Here is a 16,039-nt window from a genome sequence, read left to right on the forward strand (position 1 = left end):
GTATGTCAAAATAAAATTCACTACTAAAACAGTTTAGAAGTGGATGACACTTTAAATTCAACCATCGAAGCAAGATGTAATTTAGGCATTAAAATAAAGCCTGAGTGTTTTTACTGCCCTCTCAAGAGTTAAATGACAACTGTGGAAGGTCCTCATCTTCCAGCAGCATCTGGCTGCTTGACAAGGTCTGTAGGTGGCCATGTTGGCGGTGTGGGAGTAGATCTTGGGACTGTCACATGGTTAAGCTGCTGATGGCTGTGCTGCCTCATTGACTTGAATGTCATTTTTATTTGATTCACTTATGCTTGTGCAATTGTATTTGTCTATGATAAGGTTTCCAGACAAGATTAGAAGGATAATGTTAAATATTCTCATCTCATCATCACTATACTTATCTGTTGCTCATTCTGCACATTTTTCTTCATAGATTTTGCCTTTGTCTCACTATCAATCAACACTGTCAGTATTTCTTGCTTTGACACTTCTATTCATGAATGACAACTCCTCTTCCATCTTCTTTAAAACTTCCTTAGTGCATATCTCTCCACTTTCTTTCTCATACTTCAGCTTTAGTAAATAAATGTGAAGAGTTTTTCAGAAAAGAAAAACTAAATATGTTTGCTCTTGGTCTTTTTTTTAATTTTTTTTAAGTCTGTATCCTGAGCTGATCCTCTCATGATCTCTGGTCAGTCTCACTGAATTCAAACATGAATATCTGAATATATTTAAATATTTCTTTTTTAAATAGTTCCTTTAAACTAGACATGAGTTTTCCACTGAAGACTTCAAGAAATTTCCATATATGGCATATATTTAAATATGCTGAGATGAAAGTATCCATTGTCCTATTCACTCAGTTGTTCTCTTTCTGGCACATGTTGCTGAAAAGATTTGTTGTACCCATTTACTACATGGATTTCAGGAGAGCCATAAGGTACCTTCAAGGGCTGTGCCATGCGAGCCTTACGTGGTAGGGCTTTTATAAAAACTCAGAGATAAAACCTCAAATAGACTTATACAGCTTTTAGTTACTTCATTACTGCCAAAGCCCAAAGTTTAGATCATGCTTGATTTCCTGAGGGCACAAAGTTTCCTAGGTGCCTACATTTTTTATTTGATTTGAAGATCAAATACCTTTGCCTTTAAGGTAGAGGTGAAACAATTCTGCCTCGTTTAGGACCAAGTTTAACAGCACAAACTTAATTTACTCTTAACAGCTGTCAGGATCCTTATCCTTAGCTCTTCATATCTAAATTGCAAAGACACACCAGGTCCGTGACTAGCATTTCTGCGACTAGCATTTCTGGTCTTCCACTGGGGTGTAGAGAAGCAGCCAGAAAATGAAGGGAGCTCTGCTCCCCAGCTTCTAGAGCAGAGATGCAACTCTGGATAGAGTCAGCTACCAATCATGAAAGGAAAATAATCAGGATGCCTTTCTCTCCCCACTGCTGTGCAGCATGATGTGAAAATCAGACCTTAAGACAAATAATGACATAAAAGGAGAGAAAAAAAGGAAGATAAAATCCCCAATTAACACAGTGCATTTTGTATGTAGAAGCACCCCATCTCGCTTCTCTTTTCCAATACATTCTTTGTAAAACCAAGCTGAGTGTCATCCCTCCCCTTTGCCTCAGATCCTGTTAGGTTAACTAGCTGATTCCTCAGAAGCATTTGTGATGTAAGGCTGAGGTTTTCAATAGTGTCTAAAGGATTAGTTAATAGAAATTGAGCCTGTAATTCCCCTTTGAAAATTCTATCCTTACACTTTGCTCTCTAAGAGTTTACAAATCCCAAGAAGTTTAAGATTATCACTTCATTATGAAAGTTATGCTATTTCATTCTGAAACCCTGCTGATTTGTAAGCAAACTTTGAGATGCTTTTATCCCATATAAAGGCATTATTTCCCAAAAATTCATCCATTCTGTGGCATTTTCACTTCTACAGAGAGCTGTGATTTTTGCACAGTTGATGAAAACACAGCTTTCACTGTGTTAGAACATCACATTAATGTATAGTACATTCATGTGTTAGTGGGGCCATTCAGCATGTCACTTTCTCAGCAAAGTTTTTAAGTATTGGAAGTGAAATAATTAATCACTTCATCAGAGTAGTCCATCACTGTTGAAAATATTTACCCTTCCAATATTTTTACTTTCTCTGGAGAAATCTGAAAATGTTTTAATATAAGCAGCTTATCTCAGGAGTGTTTTTATAAGCAGGAAACAATATACAAGTATAATAAACCTACTAGCAAATGAACTCATAGTACATACATTTCAGAACATACATTTTACTAAAGTATTAAAGAAATGTTGCCTTAAATCAAAATTAGAATGAAGCCTAAAGTCTAGACCTTATTCACAACTATCATTCTTATTCTCAATAGAATTCCTTACATGCAATAAAAAATGTATTTGTAAAAGGAAGTAAAAATAACCTCCAAGAAAAGATGAATATATCACTGTGGTATTTGACCCTTTGGTATCACAGCACATTTTAAATTTAGTATCCTGGAAACAAAGGAATGTAGAGGTGAGAATGGGCAAGATCACATGTAATTGTTTATTCCAGTTCCAAACACATCCACCCCAGGGCTGTCTCAGTAAAAGGTGTAAACAGTGCCCTGAGAATGAATGTGAGGTGTGAAGTGACAAAGTTTGATTTCTGCAATATTCTTGTTTCATTTATCACAGAAGTTGCACAGTCCTATGACCTGGGCAGCTGCACACTGCTAAACCTTATCCTACTTACAAGATCCTGGCCAGACAATTTAAACTAAACCACTCTCAACTCTCAAGACATTCTGTATCCCTCACAGCTCATTTTCCAGCTTCAGATAATTTGGGATGCCCAATCTGCAGAAGCACTGAAAATTCACAAGTTAAAAGAGAATGAAATTTTGCTCTAGAGAAATCTAGATCTGGAAAATTACAATGTATTGGGGAAAACAGTCTTTTCAAAGTAATATACAAAAAGACTGATCACTTCTGACATCTCCATGACTTAAAACTTCTGTGAAGAAGAATTTGGGATCCTTATGAAGACACATTCATGGCTATCCCTGATATTAGTGATGTGAGCTGTAGAAACACCTATGAGGATGAAGGATTTATACACTCTGCAACAAAAAAGGCAAGGGACATGCACTTGATGAGGACATAAATGGGAATGGTTGTTCTTTCAGCAAACACCAGACACAAGGAAGTCTTCTGAAAAAAAATGTATAGGCGATATCATTATAGTTAGGAACTAAGGGATACCAACAAATGAATGGGAACCAATTAAGTCTATGTGGACAACATCAATTCAGGTATTTTTCTTACTGTTGTCTTATTATTTAAGGTCCTTTATATTCATATAAATATTCCGTATGATTGTGTATTTCATTTAAATATTTACCTTTTCCCCTGCAAATGTGATAAAGGAAAGTATTTTTGTAAAAAGCCTGAGGTATGGGCAGATTATGGATAATTTCCTAGAACTGCATTTCCTCAGACTGACTGCTTCATATCTTTATAATTTGAAATAATCTGAAGGTCCTCCAAAGACGCAAAAGCAGCCTCTCTAGCCAGAGTCAGGATACCACCCACATCATTGGAAGCTACTTTTTACTCTGTGCTTAACATGTAGGCAAGCCCTACAGCTTTGAACTGTAATTGTGAAATTATTTCAGGTTTATGGTTTTATTATGGATTTCTTAAAATATTTTTGTGCTAAACTTACAACAGTTGTCTGTAAAATTTCAGACAAAACAAATAATATTTTGGCTTTGGAACTACTGAACTACTGTGGTAATACACCATACACAATATTGTGGGGAAAAAAAAGCCAGCATGGCTTAAAAATGAATGCAATATCATTAAAGATCTTAAAAAAAAAAAAAATTCAAAGTCTTGTTATTTTCCTACATGGAGCTGGGTCAACATATCGTGAACATTGTTTGTTTTGTCAGCTGACTATACAAACCCTGCACCCAAATTAATGAGAGAATCAGCCAGCTCACCTGTTTCTCTGCTTCTAAGCATCGATGACATGCAGTGAGACAGCAGAAATAAGCCTTCCTGCTTGTTCTCAGCAGCCCAAGCGCTATCAGGAATAACTTAGAAGTATACACATTAAAAATACAGAGAAATAAGAAGCGTATACCTCAGTCCTAGCTGAATTGACCTTTCCATGTCTGTTTATATGTACTCACATACACACACATGCAGAGATGTGTGGGTATATGATTTATCTGCAGAAGTACACAAGCATAAAGAAAATCCCTCCAAGGAATCAAAATGGCTAGCATTTATCTAACTTGAAACAGTGACATCTCACAATGAAGTATACAATCTTTACATATTGTGTATTTTGAGGATTCTTTGGGTTACAGTGCAACTTGGAAGACTCTCTTCCATTAAGCATTCTATACATACAACAGTACTCATGGTTTCTTAGAATCTAAGTACACAAAGCAAATGGGTGATGGATATCAAGATTGGAAGACACATTACACAGAATAAGTCAATGACCAGCTTGGGGAAAAGAATTTTAGTTTCCTGACTCTCTTACCACTGTTTCTTTGCCTCATATTCTCTTTGTGCTGCCTAATATTAGCACACAAAACGTTACAGCTTTTGATAAGAAATTGCATAACAGAAAACAGGTACGTTCCATTTTTGAGAAGCTGCTAGCACAATCCGCATTTGTGATGTGGGGATTTTGTTTTCTATTTGTAGGCCATTACAAAGGATGTCAGTGCAGTCCAGACCCACTGCAGTGCAAATAGCTCAAAGGTAGAAGGTTCACTAACCTCATATAAAAATGAAGAGAGAAATCATCCGAAGAAAGGAACAATAGAGAACATACATAGACATGTCTACTGTAGCGAGACAGGAGCTAGGGAGGGCTGTTATGAAAGGAGGGACTGTGCTATTACTGACCATATTCTCCTTAAGAGCTTCTACACCACACAGATGCACACACTTATGTTTTTTATTAAAATACCCACTCCACTTTCAGAAGGTTTGGAATCTGAACCTTCTTTCTAGAAAGCCTCAATCCTGCTTCCATCCAACAATGCTCTAGGGCAGAGATGTCAAACTCATTTTCACCTGGGACCACGTCAGCCTCACGGTTGTCTTCAAAAGGCCGAATGTAATTTTAGGACTGTGCAACTACACCTACATTTATACAGTCCTAAAATTACATTCGGCCTTTTGAAGGCAACCGCGTGGCTGACGTGGTCCCAGGTGAAAATGAGTTTGACACCCCTGCTCTAGGGGATAACCCTCTGATTTGGTAGGTAAAGTCTCTGCTATCCACTGCTTATGAAACAGCTATTCTCCTCATCACATCACTCATCCTAGTCTAATTCAAAATGCTGTGAGCACATTTCTCTTTCACTATTGAACTATTGAAAAAAAAAAGTAATTTTGATCATACAGAAGTAAAATAGATCATACATCCAAGATTTAAAAACAGTAAAGCGAACATGCACAGGGACAAGTTCTGATCTATGAGGAGCAGGGAGAGATGCTCTTTACTCCCACTCTAACAGATCTGAAACACTGTACTGAGAAGTCCCAAGGACTATGAGGACAACTCGTAAGCAATATGTGCTGTTTTATCCTGATCCAAATCTCCTTTTAGATGACACATGGGAGAACTAAGGTGATTTTCATTTATTACTTGTGACATACATTTATAGAAAAACTCTTCATAATGATATAATTACATATTAATAAAACAAGAGCAAAAAAGAAAAGCTAGTCAAGAAATATTCACTGGCAATAACTCTCAAATGATTGTAAGTGCCAAATATTAGGCAATTTCTTTCCAGATGACTTTTTAAACTAATGAGCATCAAAATGTCATGCTGTCCTCAGAAATGTAAGGTATTCTCAGCCAGTCAGAAAATTGCTATGTCAGTTCGACCAACCAGTTTCTCTGGAGGATGAAGGAATTGCCCACCAAGCAGAAATAGCAAATCTCCAAAAAGTAGATTTCATACCTCTGTAGTTTAACATCATGCATGTCATATTCTTTTGACTAGAATTTCTGTCTTACTAGCAAATAAAGATTTTATTTGTACGCTTCAATAAACCAAAGCTTTCACAAATACAATATTAACAAAATAAAGCAGACACTATCCTAATCAACATTATAAATATATGGGTGAAATTATTATAATAATGTCATTCCACACTTGAAAGTATAAAAGGAGAATTCTTTGTCCAGCTTTGCCCTATCATTAATTCATAAGTTGCTGATAATTTGCATTCTGCTCCCCTGTTTGTTCCCTGTCTGTTTCTTCAGTATAATTTGAAAATCAATTAAAACCTGGATAGTTTATGTTATCCTATGTGAAACCAAATATGAAAAGTAGCTGTTATAGTATAGAAGTATCTTTACAAAACACTTCTTAGACTCAAACACATCAGTTCTATAAAGAACTTATTTTCCATCAGGATAGAACTTTACTATTGGTAAACAGCACTGACTATTGGTCTCCTCCAACTTTTGATAATCATTAATAACAGCTTCTGGACAAAAAAGGGCAGATGTAAAAAGAGGGTGAATATTATAACCCTTTCCTAAGAAGTTCCATGGCCACAGGCTACATTTTCCTTCACAAAGACTTCTGAAAATGTGAAGTTCATTCTTTTCAATGACCATATTCTTTTTCATCTCTGGATATAAAGCCAATAAAGTAGTATTCTAGACAGGCAAAACCGGAAATATCTTCTTCAATGCTTGAATAAATAACTTATTTTAAACTTCTTCTTCTACTAACATTAAAAAAAATCTTTACAATATTGCTTTCATAGTGCAGTGCCTAGTATTTACTTACTAAATGCTTTCCAGTGCTTCTCATAACCAGGATACAATATGACCATTTAATGTTTGTGAATATAAATGTATAAATTCAACTTTTGGCTACTCCACTAAGTACTTCAGGGAGTTCATTTTTGGCTTGAGTTCTTGGCTTTTGCACTGAAAATCTTGGGGTAGACCAATTAAGGGAATAAACCCTTAATTTTCAACACCAGTACATTTCAGTAATAAAGTAGCTTTGCTCAGTGATTCATTGACTCACAAAATATGCAAGAAAAGTCTTTATAGTAGCAATAAGACCCAAGGAAAATAATAGTCTTGAGGATGAGACTTAAAATACAGCTTCCACAGATAAGAAACTGTCTTTCTGCTGAAGGTCTATGATTTACTCATTTATACACATGGAGTGACAACCTCAGGTAATGGCGAATTACAAAAAGGGTGGTGTAATTTTGTTGAGGAGAGGGTGAGGGAGGTGGTGCAGAGGGAGTCTCTATTTATTGCAGGTTTTTATTATGAAAGATGCCAGATGTGAAGTGGGACAGAACTCAGACATTTCTCTACAATATGAGCCACAGTTCAAATACAAGCATGTACAAAATTTTGCTTGTGGGGTTTACACTTGCAAGGTACACCAGATTTCTGTTGTCATAGATTAATGATTCTTCATTGCATAATCATACTGAAAGGGGTCTCATGGGATCACTAAGATTATCAATCTCCTCCAATGTAAAATCCATTACTCTCTCTTTCAAGTGATGGCAAATTCAGAGTCTTCCCAGGCAGTGACTTTTTTTCCTGACTGGAAACACTTCTGTTATCTAATCTGAATTCTTCATACTGGAATTTAAGCCCACTGCTTCTTGTCATACCCATTAGGAATTGAGAAACAGATCCTTCCTTTTTCTTTGCAACAACTTTCTGTTTATTTAAAAATAGATGTCTTTTCTGTTCCAAGGGTTAAAAATATCACAAATTTGTTTAACCCGTCCTCCTACAGTAAGAGTTGGTGTTTTGTGGTGATTTGGTTTTGGTTGTTTTTTTCTTTTAGGAGGGGGGGAGTTTGTGAAGTTTTTTTGGTTGGTTGTTGTGGTTGTGTTGTCAGTAACACCACAAAAACACACTTTGAGCCATTCTTGCTTCTCTTATCTGGACTATTTCCAATTGGTTCAGCCCTTTTTTGAAGTGAGGTGACCAAACTGGTCACAGCATTCCAGCTGAGTATTCTTTTATGTTGCTATGCATTGTGTAACATCTTTGTGTTGTACACATATAAACCAAAACTAGAGATTTATATGGATAGAATAATGTACCAATATAATTAGAAGAGTTATTCATAAATGGAACCTTAAAAAAAATGCATCACAGCTGTTCTACTCAATAATAACAATAATAATGAATAGAAAAGCATCATTTAATGGTTCCTCAGGGACACAAAGCTTGGTTCCCAGCTTCATAGAAACAGCAAAGTATGTTGCAGACTGTGAAACGGCTTCATCAGTATAGCCCCTAGCATATTTAACTACTGCTTCTGCAGCTTCTGAAATAAGTTCTTGGAGGATAAATATTAGTATTCTTTCTTTCAGGAAATAGTTCAAAGGTAGAAGTTATATATCTCTTTTGTTCTTATCAGGAAAATTATAATAATCCTATTTGAAATATTTCTCTGCTTAGGAAATTCCAACATTTGTTACAGTCACAGTGTGTGCTTGATGAGCATTGCCTGTCTAAGACTTTCTCATACCACAGAATCATAAGGTCATTTAGATTAGAAAAGACCTTTAAGATCATTGAATGCAACTGTAAACCTAACAGTGTCAAGTCCACCATGACTAAGACTGTGTATCATGCCAAGCAATAAAAGCAGACCTCTACTTTTTCACATCATGTACACATGCAGTGAATTTCCTTCTACCTCTAAAGTGCTGGGGGTGAAAGACTGTGAAGACACCCTTCCATAGCATCAGTTCATCTTGCAGCCTACATTAGTGACAGATTTTGCAATCTTATACTAAACCTTCCATATGGATCATGAGCTGGAGCCAGCCCTAAAAATAAGGGGACATAAAACCGCTTCTTCGCGGCAACATCCCCCACTGCGTGCCAAGTGCATTTTTCACGTACAGAACAAGGAAGATCAAACACAACAGGTTATAAAGATGAGCTCTGTTTCTTTGTATTGCTCGTTATCATATTTTTTTTTTGCTCAAACACATCAAGCTTGCCTGGGAAGTTCAAGATTTCAGCTCAGCAGGGATAGGAAACAATTAACTCTCTGTACATATCCTTCACAGGATATTTATTACAGGATGAAACCAACACTTACAAAGATTATGTATCATATTTATTTAAAAATGGCATGAAACCTTGTTGTCACACTGTGTCATGAATAGAGTCACATCTTAGTGATAAGTGTCACGAGAGATCAAAGTGATAAAGTTTAGTTCAAAGTTCAAGGTCAACTTCACTCCCCTGCTGAAGCCTTCAGTCTGTCTTAGAAAAGGTCATCTCTGACTCACAGCCATAGAGATTTCTCAAAGCAGTGTTTTGTTGATAGTTCAGTCCCCAGAGGACACAAGGAAATAGTGTAATTCTGTCACTAATTCAGTCATACCCTCTAGGGTAAGCAGAGGATAAATACGAAGAAGGAAAGCGAGGCTTGGGTACTCAGACACTAGATTGAAACAGCTCTGAGCTGGGGAATGAAAACTGACTCGGGACATTACACTATGGAACACACACTTGTGTATCAGAATGCTTTTTCAAGAGATAATATTCTTATGCTTTTTGTCAAGTATTCAATACAGAATACAGGCAGTTTGTAAGAAATAGGAATTGTTAATTAGAGTCACAGATGGTTTTTACTCTCACTTTTGTCAACATAAATCTGCTGTGGCCCTGATTAAGAAATTAATCTAGTTACACCATCATCAGTTCAAATAAGAAATAATTCAGCACCTGACTCTTTAAAGTTCTCGGAAGGTTTACTGCGACCATGAAAATTAAGCCATTTAGGCATATATGCCACTCCCACTGGTCTAAATTAAAAGTGCTTACTTGTATCTCTCTGCATCTAAGTCTTTCCATCTGTGAAATTAGGAATTGGCTCTCTACTTGCTTCAAATAAACTGAGTGGAGTTAGAAGGATAGAAAGTCACTATACCAGGAGTTCCAGTTTACACTGCTGTTTTTCACTAATGCCATTACTTTCACAATAAAGTTCAAGTAAAACATACATTATTATTCAGATTTTACTTGTACAGAGTATTAGGGTTCTGGTGACACTACCTCAGCCTCTTTTGCTCAAGGTCACTCTTGGAAAATACACAGCTAGATACAGCCTAAGGCAATAATTCAAAGGAAAACAGAGGCAAAAATTTATCACGTATCCCTGCTTTTTTTCAGTTCATCTGTCAGAGGGGAGATGTGACCTTAACCAACACATCCTTATCATTCAGGGAATAATTCAGAATAATTCCTTCGGGAGGACTCATCCAGCTCCTTATTAACACATATTACTCCATCAGTTGCCTTTTCTTGCCCTCAGTCTCAAAACCTCATAATATTGGGCATTCCTTTTAAAGCCTCACTCCAAACAATACACCAGACTTTCACCTCTGCATCTCTACTGATTTGCACTCACCAGATTAGCTGTTAACCACCAGACACACTACAACTTCACTTCCACCAAGCTTAATTCCATCTAGGTGCCTGCACTGCTCTTCCAAACTAGACATTCTGAAACCAGCTGGTGCTATTCCCAGCCCTATTATGAAAGAACTCCAAGCACACCTGTTTAGGCATGGCTAAGATCCACCCCTGCTCCTTTTAAAGGTCCGGGTCTTGCTTCCCAGCTTCCCACTAGGCCAGCTTCCCAGGCAATTCTGGTGGTGCATTGTGCAGCTAGACCATGCTGAGTTCCAGATGAAATCTTTTGAATAGAGTTAGAAAACAAATTCTGTAAAATTTAGATATATGCACCCTACTGCTGTTCTCTAGTGTAAGGAGTCCAGTCTCAAGGAAATCAAGGTAAGAGAATGTGCTTTAAAAAGGTTCTGCTGATAGAAGCCTTTCTTTTGTTTAAATATTCACACAAGCACTATCAAAGAAAAAGCTGAAGCTGTAAGCAGCCTGCAGTGAGTGAGGCTCTTACCAAAGCTGAAAGTACACAGCATTAAGAAAAGGGAAGGAAGCTGGATGAGAAATGCAGGAAGACCTCAGAACAAGCATCTGTTAAGTGCTGCAATATACCATGCTTTAGACAAAGCTGAGATGAAACTGCTACAGAAAATAAGCTGCTTCTAAAAGTTTATCACTATGGCATGGTAGTAGAGTGTCATTACACTTGGTGCAGAACTGGATGCTTGATTTTGAATGCTTCATAGTGAACGTTCCCACCAGTGTCTGTGCGCTGGTATAATCTCATCAGTCTCCTAGCCCAAGGAAGAGAAAGTGGCTGATGTGAGGGCAGTCACGTCACTGTGTTGTTCGCCTTTGCTGAAGCCAACAGTGACCTCTCTGCACATCATCCCCATTTGCCACCTTGCTCAGGAAAGTCTTTAGCCTGGATTTTTAATTGAATTCTCACACATAGTAGTTATTTAGCACTCAGGAACTTGGGGAAAGCATGAGTTTTCCTGCAGTCATCAGTAGTAATGGTGAAACCAATAGCCCAAAGGATTCATTCAGAGGACCCACAGCCTCCCAAGACTTGTCTGCATCATCTGAACCTTTTTTCTTTCTGCTTTCTACAATTTTCTCAACTGATACCTGTCCTAGATTGAGACTGTAATCTCATTTTCTGAAAGGGATGGGAAAAAGGATGTGTATGTCTGTATACCAATGGAAGGACCGAAGCTGAGCAAGCTGAATGTCAGGTTTCATCTGAGACAGGAGTGATGTGTCCCAGGGAAACACAGCACTAAACTAAAAGTGTGCTGGCAACTCTAGGTAGGGAAGCTGTCATTTCTGTTTCTTGGATTTACCTTTCTATGCCACACTGTGTGGTCCTGACTAATCTGAAACTGCAAATGCTTTGAGTCTGGGGTCCCCAGACTCCTCGTTCAGTCTAATACTCAATAAAAATGGTCACCAGTGTAGCTATTAGTAAGAGTAAGTAACATGCTGCCTGTGGATTTAGCCAATTGCTCTCTGGTAACTGTCAGAGCTATTGATGTATTCAGTGCCAGTGATGCTTCCCCTGAAGAATTTCTTTCAAGGAACAAGATATTCGTACTGCCAGAATAACTCACCTTGTTTTTCCCTTATAGTCTGAGCTACATTTCAGCCCCAAACATTTGCTGCAGGAAAAACAAGAGACTCAGACATTCAATGGAAGTAGGAGATAACCTCCTTTCTACGCACATTTTTAATTTTGATTTAGGAATATGTGCTCTAAGTATTCTTAAGTGCATTAGTATAATTACCAGCAAAAATAATATTGCAGTTATAAATTTATTATAGCTAATTTCACATTAAGCTTTCAATATTATCTCTTTTGTATATGTTTAAGCCCCAAAATATCAATATAGAACACTCAAAAGATATTTTTAAAATTAACATTAAAATATTTGATTAAGAATTCAGAATTTTCATATGAAAATTAAGCTAGTTCAAAAATGTCTGTTCCAAACCAGAATTAGAACTCACCATGAAAAATAAAAGGTAAAGAAAATTACTCTTTACCACTCACCCATTCCTTATTAGAGAACAGGAAATCAGTGCAAGGCTTGCTGGAGGAAGTTTTCTGAGATTTATATTGCCTAAAATGTGACTCTGCTCACTGCTATTGCTACACTGAAGCCTCAATATCATTGGTGAATCAAATACGAGAGCAGAGCGGGAATCTTTTCAAATTGGGAAAGGTTTGATGGTAAAGCTACATTGTTTCATCAGCATACTCACATAGGTATGTGAAGATACCACTGCATCAGCTTCTCCTGACAAAACACTGCTTTTAACACCATTACATCAACAGGCGCAAAAGCTGCTGTCAAGATACTTAAATACTTACTCTGATCATATGTCTGAATTCCTATTAGGGCTTTTAGCAATGCACCTATGTCTGCTTTGAGGAGTGAACTTTTTTGAACTCTTGTAGCTAATGTTAACAGACAAGGCTCAACTTTTAGCGTAGCATAGACAAAAAAAAAAAAAAAAAGTGGGAATATTTTTTGTTCATTCTGTGACAGGGCAAAATTTTCACTGTAACTGTCAACTTCACAACACAATTAAGTTTAAATAAACGCAGGCACAAGTAAAGACACGATAAGATGAAGCATAAACTACAGCACAGAGCATCAACCTCCCATGTAAAGCTGCAAGCATTTCAAAGGAATGTTGAAAACCTTCTTTTAATAACTAAAATTGCCGAAAAGCTATATCTCTGCATAAAGTATTTCTAAAACATGTTCTCACTCTGTGAAAGACTACTGCTGAAATACTAGGAAACATCAATGGTAGTTGGATTGCTACATATATTTACATGCTTAGGCCTTTTTGTCAGTGTCTGAAAATAATGAGAAATCATAAACAAAGGATGCTGAAAAATGACCCTCGTTTTATTTCCTTTTCTCTGGACAAAGGTGTGGTTTATCAAGTCTCCACGCACTCAGAAAAGCTCAAGGACTTTTTTTGTGGCACATGCATCTCAACAAGAACCATGAGAAGATGCTGCAATATGGCTTGATGAATAATGGGGTGCATGCATTCATCACTCAAGAGAACTGGATGCTATTCTCAGCTCTTCCATTAACCTGCTTTATGGTCCTGGGCAAGTGATTTAACTTCTTCTTGTTTCCATTTTCCCTTTGACTGTCTTGTTGATTTAGATTACAACATCTGTTGCAGGGACGGACTTTTGCTATTGTCTAAAGATATCTTTACGAAAAAGACTTTTGATTCCAGACTGTATTTCTAAGGATTACTTGAATATTAACTTTGAGAAGTAGACGTTCACTACAGACCTGGACGGTGACCACTAGATCAACAAGGCATGAGCCCATTTCCTGTAAATAACGTGTGTTTCCTTCCTGTGCAATTAATGTAGGACCCTGTTTTTGTTCAACCCAGCAGGCAGCTAAATACCACACAGTCATTCCCCTCACTCCCAATGGGATGGGGGAAAGAATCAGGGAAAAAAAAGGTAAAATGCATGGATTGAGATAAAGACAGTTTAATAGGGCAGAAAAGGAAGGGAAAATAATAAAGATAATAATAACAACAACAACAAGTGATGCACAATGCAATTGTTCACCACCTGTTGACCGATGCCCAGCCTGTCCCCAAGCAGCAGCCCCTCAGCCAGCTTTCCTCCAGTTTATATACTGAGCATGACATCATGTGGTATGGAATATCTCTTTGGTCAGTTAAGGTCAGCTGTCCCAGCTGTGTCGCCTCCCAACTTTTTGTGCACCTCCAGCCTACTCACTGGTGGGGTGGTGTGAGAAGCAGAAAGGGCCTTGACTCTGTGTAAGCGCTGCCCAGAAGTAACTAAAACATCCCTGCATTATCAGCATTAGCAAAATGCAGCAACTACACCACCTACTAGGAAGAAAATTAACTCTCCCAGCTGAAAACAGGACAGACCCAGATGGATGATGACGGGCTTCCCAAAGTATTCCTTGCCTTATATGGTCTATCCTGGTCACAGCACACCACTTGTCTTTCAAGGGCTGCCCACTACCTAAAAGTTTAAATCCCTATTCTGACACCACGTTTACCGTGTTTTTTAGCCAATTACCAACACAAACATGAGTATCCATGTTAAAAACAAGTATTGGAGTTAGAATTCAGGATTCAGCTAGACTTTTCATCAGCCACTATCTGCTTGGTTTTTTTCAGGGAAGGAAGGGACAAGCAGCTATGAACAGGAGCCTTTTCACCCTTTTCCTCTGCTGCTTCAATAGCTTGGATACTGAGGCAGGCACACATGTAGTTCCAGCTTTCAGGGGTCTACTAGGGACTCCAAGACCAGATCGTAGTGTTTGGCAGCAGATGAAGCCATGTCTCCACCTCCCTCCCTCCTAAAACATCTTATGCTGCTTGGACCGCCAGTTTATTTGTCAGTAAGTGCCAGTTTCTGTCTCTAATCTGGAGGCACTGTGCCTTGAGTTATTTTGACTTAGTGTCTCATACTTGCAGGCTAAGAATTATAAGCATAAACGGTGCTCAAGACGACAGCTCAGTTCTTCCAGAAGCAGCATTGCATCAAATTGGAGCTAAGGTGTAAATTATTGGGGTGTGTGGTGGAAAAGTGGAGGACCCCTGTGTAAAACCAAGACCACCTCTAACATGTCAGTAATGGGATTCAGAGAGAAAAAAATTTTGTTTGGGCTTCATCTTGTAGACATGGAAAATAGTATGGTTCCAAATATGTTGACCTGTAAAAGAATGTCAAGAAATATAGTTCCCACACTCACAGCGGAGCATTAGTACCTGAGGTAGTTAATAAAATATTAATAACCATTACACAGCCTGGAAAAATGTAATCGCTGTGACAACACTTTCTTTAAAAAGTGTGAATTCTTGTTAAATATGTGAAGACAACATCAGAGCTAGGGATTTTTCTCTTCCCTGAAAATTAAAGTAATACTTCAATTAACATTTGAATACATTTCTGAAAGAACATCCTACATTTTTGTGGTGGCAGTTATTAAAAAGGGATAGAAATAGGTAAATGCACATAATAAATAGCTGATGTGCTAGTAAATGTAATTGTTCATTATAAATTAAATAGCTTTTTTTGTTGTTTTTGTTACAAAAATACACAGACACACGTGCACACATAGCATTGTCCCTACATTTTAGAGGGCATTTAATACACTTAAAAGGCTTCAAATTGCTACAGAATAGAGCAGGTGTTCTGTCTCTATTTGGGTATGTTTCCAGAATGATAAACAAAAAAGCTGAGCTAAAAATCCCTTTGTTTCTAATAATGCAATATTCCTGAAAGAAGTTCTTAATGGTGAGGCAAAAGAGGGAAAGATCTAGTTCCAAAACATATATACAGAGGATGTGACAGAGATACAAAACCTTCTTTAGGAAAAGAATAAAAGTTCTGACTCTGCATTGTTTTACCTGTGGTGTAAGTATTTGCATCCATGGAACAAAGGTGTGAGCAATACTGGTTTATTTTTCAGCTGGTCAATCAACATTGTAATCAACCTGCACACGTTCAAACTATTAATAGGTAAGAGTTCATTTGATAAAGAACATCGC

This window comes from Caloenas nicobarica, chromosome 4, assembly GCF_036013445.1.
Source record: "Caloenas nicobarica isolate bCalNic1 chromosome 4, bCalNic1.hap1, whole genome shotgun sequence".
In the NCBI taxonomy this organism is placed as follows: Eukaryota; Metazoa; Chordata; class Aves; order Columbiformes; family Columbidae; genus Caloenas; species Caloenas nicobarica.